At 29.9% G+C, this 10,245-nt stretch overlaps 1 long non-coding RNA gene across 1 annotated transcript; it reads left to right on the top strand.

The window, feature by feature from the left end:
* The first annotated feature begins 50 nt into the window (after positions 1 to 50).
* On the top strand, positions 51 to 10,039 carry LOC141456911 (uncharacterized). The gene is made up of 8 exons (XR_012460112.1): positions 51 to 193; positions 596 to 839; positions 2,183 to 2,354; positions 2,758 to 5,520; positions 6,619 to 7,136; positions 7,780 to 7,915; positions 8,423 to 8,528; positions 9,360 to 10,039. It is a non-coding gene; the product is annotated as an uncharacterized lncRNA (long non-coding RNA).
* Positions 10,040 to 10,245: the final 206 nt, after the last annotated feature.

Consider the following 10,245-nt stretch of genomic DNA (forward strand, 5'->3'; position numbering starts at 1 on the left):
ACCTTATGCGCTAATTATAACCTTACCAATATTAACCATAGTGTCAGGAGCGTAGATAAAGTAGATTTCACCATCCATTATACATATAAAGTGATTAATCATTGTTGATAATAGATGAAAGTGCAAAATCTGTTAGGAATTCAACAAACGGGGGGCTACGATAGACAAAATCAACGATACATCTCACATTCAGGTAATATGTAACAAATGTTAATGCTTAGTGATATTTCAATATCAGCATGTTTTGAGATATTATTTAAAAATAATACTTTCTTTTATTATAAACAAACTCTTCAAAATATAAGAGAGTTTTTAGTGGAGTTAACTTTGTTTTTGTTTACATTTGTTTTGGTTGATTATTATTACCCCATTAGCTTGGTCACAAAGGTAGCTTACATTTTTCTTATAAATTAGAAAAATAATACTAATTTTTTTTTTTTAATTGTACAAAGCATAAGCTTTATTAATGCTGTCTATAAAATGCAGAATCTGTTAGGCAGTACAATTTTTGTGTTTTGAAATAAGTTACTGCATATTTAGTTAAAAGTATATTTAAGTGCTATGAAGTGAGAACTGTAATTTTGTTGTTTAATAGCATGCTGAAATGAGTACAGTGGTAGAAACTGCAGTCAGGAGCTTTCTACTTTTACCCAGTGTTTTCCAACACTGCCAGGTTGCATCCTAGTAATGCTCAGCTTTCATCTGGAAATTATTAACTCTCTATGGGCCCTTCTTTACATCCACTAATATGCCGATAATATTAGATGATTCTCATCAAGTCTATTGAGAAGAGTAGAGATGTCAAGAAAATCTACTTATTACTGTGGGACAATTTTCAGGTATACTTATTTATTATTTCTTACGTTCTAAACTATAAACATTTTTCTAATAGATAATCTTTCTCTTTTAATGTGAATAAATAAGGTTTTAATTTTAAAACTAATAAAACTATTATTCGATCAAATTAAACCTCTTGGTTAATCTTTACAATAAGCCCATGGATGTGTGGCCTATTTATTTTAAGTGAATGCGCGGTAGTGTAATACTTTTTTCGTTTTGATTAGAAGAAAAAGATATAATTCATTCTGAACTGCCTTGTAGAAATTAAAGCAAGTACATTTATTCCTTTATTCTGGATAATGTGCGTTATATTAAAACTTTAGTAAGACAATTGTATAAGGGTTGATTGCCAGAAAGGGCACGAAAAAGCGTAACGTTTAATTAAGATTGCCCAACTTTGACCATATTTATTCTATAAAAGATGAAATTCGCAAACTTTCTGTAAAATTCAGGGCACATCCTCGTTTGCAAGTTTAAACTTGTACAACTACATAGGTTCGAGAAAAAAAGTTGCCGAAAATGACAAAAGTTGCAAAAATGGCACTTTCAAAAATTCGTCTTCTTGTAAACTTTTTTTAAAGAACGTAGCACCTAAACGATATTCATGAATGAGGTGTCACTCGATTCGGCCCTTTTAGTATGTTCTTTTAATTAGGGCTGTAATTTACAATTTTTAAACATTTAATTATTAATAGTTTGATACCTCCTATTATAGTCAATCTAAGTTAAATGATGTGCTACAGTTTACTGAACAATTATTTTGTACATGAAAATGGCTAGCATTAGTCTGTGGTATTTAATAAATTCTAAACAATATTAATGAAAATTTATTGCAGTAAAATTAAGTTATTATTAAAAAAATAAATAAAATTTATAAGCTTTTTCATAACTTGTGAAGTTATGAGCTGAAGTATGAATGAAATGTTGGATGATACAACTATCATCACTATCACAAATCAACATTTGTTGACCCTTTTGTCGTTTAATCAACCCAAAAACTTAACTTTTAAAACTGTAAGTTTCTGTTAAGAAAATTGCCATACGATAAGTTACTTAAATCCTGTTACTGTAAAACTATAACATCGGTAACGAACCTCATTTAATTAGAATCTCCTTCATTGCATTTTAACTTTTAAATCATCAATTTTTGTTTAAAGTTGGTATTTTTATTACCTTGTTAATGGATATTTAATATTACATTGAAATGTGTTCCGTTAAGAGGTCAAGGCGCATCGTTTTTAATAACAAAAGTTCATTAAAAAAGTATCAAAATAATAGTAAAAAAAATATTAATTTGTAAGTTCCAAATGTTATTAATCTATATTTTGTTTTCTTTATCCAGTGCCTTTGTCCTTAGGGCCGTGTCGCCATGCTCTAGTTCGCAGTACCAATCATGGCCCTTCAGCACGTCACACAAAAGTTGAGTTGATCCGGATCTATTTCTACATCATAGTCAATAAACAAATAAGAAAATCTAAGTACCTACCATGCTAACTAGTGGAGCTGTTCATCAGGTAGCCTAATCAATCATTTATTACTTCTAATTAAAACACTTAATTTTTATTTGTAGTACTTGAATAGAACGTTTATTTATTCAAGATTAACTTGATTAACTGAATTAGTTAAACTGAAAGATTTTACTAATGTACGCATTTTTTAAATGGTTAGAATCGCATATTCATTCATATTTTACTTATCAATAATTATTTTGCAGTGAAAATGCAACAATGTCCGTGTTTTAAACTTAAATTTTCGCGCCTCCCTCGTATAAATACCCAAATTTTCACTTCTAAAAACATGCTTAGAATTAAAAACAAAAAATTGAACAGTAGTTTTAAATTAAAACTGTCCGGTTGGACAGTTGTATAAGGGTTGTAAATACTAGGTTTCAATAATTTTATTTCATAATTTTTACAGATGTTTGACAATGCATTAATATTTTGGATAACACCATGTAACCTCCCTTACTCAGACTGCTTAGTCAATAAGAGTATTGCGGCAGAAGAACATTAGAGAAGTCTAAGTCTCTACAATTATATGGTAATCCTATCTCTGAGATAGGTGAAACTCCGAAAACTTAATCCTATACGAAGACCTATAAAAAGAGGAAAAAAAATTGTAAAAAATAATACGTAGTAGGACACAGAATAAAATAAGAGGAACATGCAATATAATAATTATGAAGTCTTACTATAAACGTACACCCTGAATTAAGTTTTAATGAATTTCTGAGTAATTTTGTTTACTAAATGAAATTTATACTGCATAAATTTGGACTTAATAAAGTTCATAACACTAAGTAATTTAATTGTACTAAGTAACGTACATATATGTTCAATTAAATTGAAAGAAGAGAAGAATAGAGAGAAAATATCCGATCAACCTGTGAAAACTAGTATTAAAAATCAGAATAACCACAGATAATCGATGGATCATTATGTACGACACGCTTCTGAAAAGTCCGACAACCAACTTGAACGTGTAATAACGAAGATGTACGAGAAGAGTTAGTTCTATGTTCAAGAAGTGAACTAAAGAAAGCTGCAAGACGTAGAAGATAATTTCGTTAAGCTAAACTCGCATCTACAACGAGTTAGGCGATGAAATTGACTTTTTTATTTTACATTAGCAGTATAACTGTTGGGTCATTGCATCGAAAGAAATAGATTTAATAAGATTGAACCTTAACTAATTACATTAAGTAACCTATGTACGTATTAAATTAATTATAATTACAATTATCATTTCTTTGTATTTGTGTTATTGTTGTTTATAATATTGCCAATATTAGAAAAATAACAAGGAGACAATATGTATATATTATATGTTTTAGGACTTGAAAAAAAAGTTGTTAAATATATCGGAACTTTGGTATTTATACATGATGGAAATTTCGGCACTTCAGTTGGATAGGTTTGTAGATAGTTCTGATATAAAGTTACTACTTCTGTATTTCGCTGCTAATAGTTTTTGTCTATATTATAACAGGAATGAATAGGGTAGTAGTGCCAACAAGCAGGAGTAGAATGAGAATTACTTGCTGGAGCAAGTGTTATGTGAACAAGACCTTTCCCTGTTATTAGGTATTTTTCTTATCTTTGTCACTTGCCCTTTTCTCATGTTTACTTTAATATCCACACGATTTTTCTTACCCATATTAATTACCAAGTGTTACGATCAAGTAAATTTAGTTATTCAGTTTTCTAGGGACATAAAGTCCTGTGAAAAAGTATAAACTCACTAGATAAAATTGAAATATTTTTAAATCTGTACAACAATACTGTTATTTAAACTGTATTTCATATTAATACTATGTCAGAAAGCACTCAAAGGTCACTATTCTAGTTGATAATCTAACAATAACAAAACCGTATCATGGAAACATATCTTATGTACGCTGAAACTGTGAATAAATATAAACTCAAGTTTTGATAAAGGTTTATTTTTAACTTACTTTTATGTTTTTGAAAGAATATCAATTCAGTTCACCTTTTTCTATCAAAAAGTAAGTATTCGTGTTGATTTTTTAATTTAAAATATGCCGGGCGGGATTCAATTAAGTGAATCTGAGCAACAAAGAATAATCGATTTAAAAAGAGTCGGCATGACACAAAGGCAAATAGCTAGTGATTTAAACCACTCCCAAGGTGTGATTTAAAACTTTTTAAAGTTAGGCCAAATAAATTGTGGAAAAAATAAAAGAACTGGAAGGCTTCAAAGATTTTCCAGTTATGTGAAACGCGCCGTTTTAAGAGAAATTTCAAAAACTGGTGCTTCTCCTGCTCAGATTGTGAAGCGATTCAACCTAGGGTGTGATGCCAGCTTAATACGGAAGTGGATAGCTGAAACCAGGTATTTAAAATATCGTAAAATTATAAGAAACTGCAGCTCAAAAAACATCATTTACAACGGCGCTTGCAGTTTGCTGAAAAACACATCCAGGAAAGCGAAATTTGGTCCAGGGTGATTTTCAGTGACGAAAAAATGTTTAATCTTGATGGCCCCGATGGTTTCAACTATTACTGGCACGACATAAGAAAGGAAAAAAGAATGTTCTCTCGAAGGTCACATTGGGTTGGTGGAGTGATGGTTTGGGCTGCTTTCAATGAAAAGGGCAAGTCTTAAATCGCATTCATCACTGGCAAAATGAATGCAGTTAATTATCAAAAAGTGTTGGAAGAATTTCTTTTGCCTTTTATTACATTCCTAGAAGGAGAAGAGATAATTTTCCATCAAGATAATGCACCGATTCCCAAAGCAAGGTCCACAGAACGGTGGTTTGAGGATTTCGGGCCCAATATTTTGAATTGGTCGCCTGTTAGTCCAGATCTTAACCCTATTGAAAATTTGTGGGGGCTCATGGCAAGGAACGTCTATGACATTCAGAAGCCAGAGATCCAAAATGTCAAAGAACTCAAAGGAAGGGTCACACAAGCTTGGGAAGACATCCCAGAGGACATTTCGTTAAACTTAGTAAAAAGCGTTCCCAGAAGGCTGTTGGAGGTAATTAAAAAACGTGGAGGAAGATCTAATTATTAAAAGGTATTCTCACTTAAAATATTTTGAGTTTATAATTTTTCACATCTGTTTTTACTATTTTGTTAATTTTCTAGCTAATCCAGGCAATGTATTTTGACTAACGATAAAATAGTCACAAATCATGAAAACTATATTATCAAGGTATTATATTTTGTTAACTAAATTCAGAATAGAAGCTTAAAAACAGTTGGAAAAGATTTTTCCTTCTTGAGTTTATACTTTTTCACAGGACTGTATTTGTTTTAGATAAATGTTTTACGAATCGGCAAGTGTGGTGTGCGATGAAAATCAATAATGAAAATTCATAGAAACTTCAAATTTGTTAATTTAATAACGTATTTTCATTAAATCATTACGATCTAGAGCTTGTATTGAAATGTTTTTCTGTCGCCGTCTGTTCACTTCCTTAAGCTAAACCTTTGTGATTGCCTTGGATATTACAAAGATGTCCGGACGTGGAAAGAGTACGAAATAAGAGTTTGCGAATTAAGGATCAAGGACAACTTTATCAATAATGGATTTTCCTTATCTTATACATTCCCCGCACGAGCTGGCGTTCTTCAAGGCTCAGTTCTCCATCCCCCTCTATTTATTAATATTCCGCCATTCCGGAAATGCAAGAACATAAAAATTCTCTATGGGTACTCGAAATTCACTTCGATCATCTAAAGATTCACTTCGATCTCTCACACAAGACCGAAAAGAAAGGAACCAAACTCTGCCTTTAACTTCTTTTTAGTCTTATCGGCAGACGCTAAAAACTCTGTAATCAATAAGAGACTGCTATAGCTGCTGCTTTTGGAGCATTCTGTACTTATGACAGAAATCATACGGTACTACTTTTCCAATCGTCAGTGAATCCAGTTTCCCTAATCAAAAATATTTAGGATAATAGTAAATGCTCTTCGGTTTGCATTGATCTTCATAATGACCTCCATGTCCCTTTTATCCAATATCTAGCGAAATCCTGTTTTCCCGATTTTATAGTTTCATATCATTTTATAATACCGAACATGCACAATAACATTGAAGAAGTACTATAATATAATGTAAAAATAGTATATTTAAAGAAAATTTAATAAATACGTAAGTTGTGACGAGAGAAATTTGTGAATGCTTTCACCAGAATTCGTTGGTGTATACTTATTAGTGCATCCACTAAACTAAATTTATTTCTGGTTATTGTATGGTAATCTGGAGCATCTTAATTATTTCGTTGTAAATGCTGTTTTGTTTCAGAAATCCGTTTGCAGTTATTCTAGACTTCAATAAGAGCAATGCTTCAAGAGCTGAAAAAAAAAAAAATTAGTTTGGGAATTCTTCTTTGCTTACTTTAATTTCAGCTGGTTTTGAGTGAATATTGGACACATTTAAAAAATAAATAAATGTAAAACGCTTTATTGAATAATCTAAAGGAAAGGTTGAGACGCTTTGTTCTAGAAAGGATCGCGAAGTCTTCCTATGGTAATGGTAAGGCAAAATTAATAGTAAAACTTAAATTTTCGGTATCGAGCTGAGTGAAGTAGTTAGTGATATTCTCATCCGATAAAACTTTGACAGCAGTGCATTTAAATACGAAGTCACTTTTGAGCCAATCTATTATTACCTTCAATGTATTTTCATATTAGCATAAATTAATTGGAAAAGATTGAAGTCTTACTGTTGATTGATGGATACAATGGATTAACATGGCTGAGGAACAACGTTAGATTTGTTGACAACCTTTTACTCCACATCTTCATCTTCTTATAATAATCGTTAGTTTTTATTGATTTACTTATGGAAGTTTTAGCTTGTAAATAGTGAATTATCAATACAGAAAGAATTTTCCTCTCTTGTTTACCAATATTGGTTGGTTCTATTATACATAGCTTGTGAAGAGAGTGGAATTTATAAATATATTACTTTGGTATTTGCTCTATTTGAATCAAAGAATAAATTAGAAATTGAATTCCTTATATTTCAATTAAAGAAAGTGGGCAACCTTACTAGAAATTCTATACAATCTGTTCAAATTTAGGAATGTGAAAAAAATAGACGTATTAAGAACATGCCAATGCTATCTAGCGGCAGTAGCTTAAACTAGGAAGATTTAATTACATAGGAATTAGTTCCAGTGATTACCGCTAGGTAGCAGGAACATGTACTTTGACTATTAAAATAAACATTAAATAACCTCCCTGTCTGGCATGGCAGTGGGGTAAAAATATACGGTATTATCCAAATGCTCCCAACATCAAGTAACAGCAGTTATAATTTGGTCTATTCATTAAATGTTCTTCCCCCACGTTGATAAACATTTTGTATCGTCAGTATTTTAAAAATAAGTTTTCCTCTAAAAAAAATTTCCATGTTTAAAATTCACTGTTAACCACATAATTTGATGGTTTTTTTATTTAGGATTGATAGCATTAAGTTGATGCTGCTGTAACTAAGTCAGTGAGAAGTTTACATATGTACCTTAGAAAACTGATTATCTCTTTGCATTAAGCGATAACTTCTTAGGAAATTAATAAACTTGTTTTTCTTCTTGCAGGTAAGGAACATTTTTTGTGTATACTTTTATTTTTAATTATGAGTTGATGTGATTAGAAGTGTTTATGAAATTGACATGTTTCCAAGACAGTTGATAGCAGATGCATTTTAAGTGTATTCCTGTAATTTTAAAAAGTTGATTGTAGTCTTCATTATTTTCTTTCATAAAAATGATTCAACGGTCATAAGTACGTAGATTTAGTTCGTAACATGTTAATAATTTTCATTACCGCACAAGTAAATTGCTAGTTGCGATTATGTATTTGGAAATTATGAACTTTTTCTCATTTAAAGGGGAGAGTATAATCTCCATGAAGTTTAAATTAATAATGTAAAGTTTAATAACATCCTAGAATTATGGATCTTGGATTTTGCAAGGTTCGGATCAGTACTTTTAAATTCTAACTTATTGAACATTGATTTTTTTTTTCTAAATATTTGTGAATTACATCGAAAACAATTGTATAAATAATAGTTTATATATTGTAATTTTTAATTTTGTTCTCAGCGCTCATTCGACATTCTAATGGTAATTCTGAATTAGTTCAATGAAACAAATGGCTGGGTTGATGACATTTTATCCAGTGTAACACATTTTAACTCCTACAGCTACAGTAAGTACATGTTTTCAGTTTACAGCATGTTGTTTCTCAGTTAAGAAATTATGTCGTATTATCTAAAGATAAATAATAAAGTATACGATAATAGATTAGATACCTAGTAAATGCAATGATTTGCCTAAATTCATACTATCCAGAAGGTACATGAACTTAGATTTACGTTTTTTTTTTAAAAAAATACGTTCATATGCTTACACTTTTAATGATTCTCTATCATCTTAGTGCTTTTTAGTGATCTAATTGGTTTACTGAAGTGAATTATTATGTCATAAACATTAGTGTTTGTACATTCAAAGTATTTAATTATATAATTTGATTGGTCTTTTTACTTCTTCAAAACTGAACTTTTTGCAACAATTAAGTCAGGTATCTGAAATAGGCAGATGGGGCGTTTTGTGTTCCGCTATTATAATAATAAATCTTTATTTATAATTACATATACGTATATTCAAAATAAATAAAAAAAAAACCCAAAAGGTAAAATAAATAAATTATACTAATAAAAAATAAAAACAATAATAAACCAACTTTAGCATGTTTGTTGTTGAATTGTTCAATCAGAGTAATTTTTTTGATAAATAATAAGTATTTCCATTGAAAATATATTTTATTTCCTTTGAAAGAAAGGATTAGGTTCTTCAAAAAATGATTTAAACTTTCATATCTACGCTTTAGTTTTATTGCAGTCACATTTATTTAATTTTTATGAATACATAATCAATTATTGTTTTTTTTTTCTTAGGTTCTTAATTCAAGCTTAACTCAGTAAAAACTAATTATTTTAAGAACATTAATATTGTGACTGTACATAATGTTGATTTTCAGATTAAATACCTCTGATACTGGAGTACTGCCTGCAAAACTGTTCTTTAATAGAAGCCCAAGTGAAATAGACGTAAATCATCTATCCTAAGAAATTTTTGTAAAGAATCAATTAATAAAACAAGTATTATTTATTTACTATAAGTAATATGAACCTTAATTTCACAGTGTAATGTTAGAATTTTTACTTCAAATTGCATGTTCATTGTTTTTAATAAACTGTTTAATTTGTTTGCTGTATAAAAAAAAAATTTAAAAAGAATCTCATTTATTCTCCTTTTTATTTAAAAAAAACTTCGATAGGGAACAGTCAACAGAATGAATGAAATAATTTCCAAAAATAAAAACAAACTGTTGAAGATGTTTTATTAACATGTTTGTACAGATTTATAGTTAAAAAGCGTTTAATAAAAAATAAAAAAGGAAAACTTGAAAAAAGGTTAGAAATATCCGTGAGAGTGGAAGGAATAAAAAACAAAAAATTAAAAAGAAAAATTAGTTTCAAAAATGGCCACAAGGTATCAGCACTTACTGGACTTGTCAACTATATAAACACATTTTAGTTTACATATTTGCCACCAGGTAGCACAACAACTGTAACCAACAATCAAGGTTTCTCTTCAGTGCGACTCCAGCGTTAGTAGGGAGTAGATCGCTTTGTCGCTCGTCTTGAATTTGTCTACTCTCGTCTCACATCATCAAGTATGAAAAAAGTAAGATAACATATATCTGTCTGGTCTAAAAATCACTATCATACAAGAATTACAAAAAAAATATTCAAAACATCAAATATGAAAGAGGCATTTGTTTGTCAAGTCAAAAATAAGAATTCTAAAACATCAAATATGAAGTAGGCATGTCTGTCTAGTCAAAAGTAAGAATTATTGTT

This window comes from Rhodnius prolixus, unplaced genomic scaffold (assembly GCF_049639745.1).
Source record: "Rhodnius prolixus isolate KJV_2025 unplaced genomic scaffold, Rpr scaffold_10, whole genome shotgun sequence".
Lineage (NCBI taxonomy): Eukaryota > Metazoa > Arthropoda > Insecta > Hemiptera > Reduviidae > Rhodnius > Rhodnius prolixus.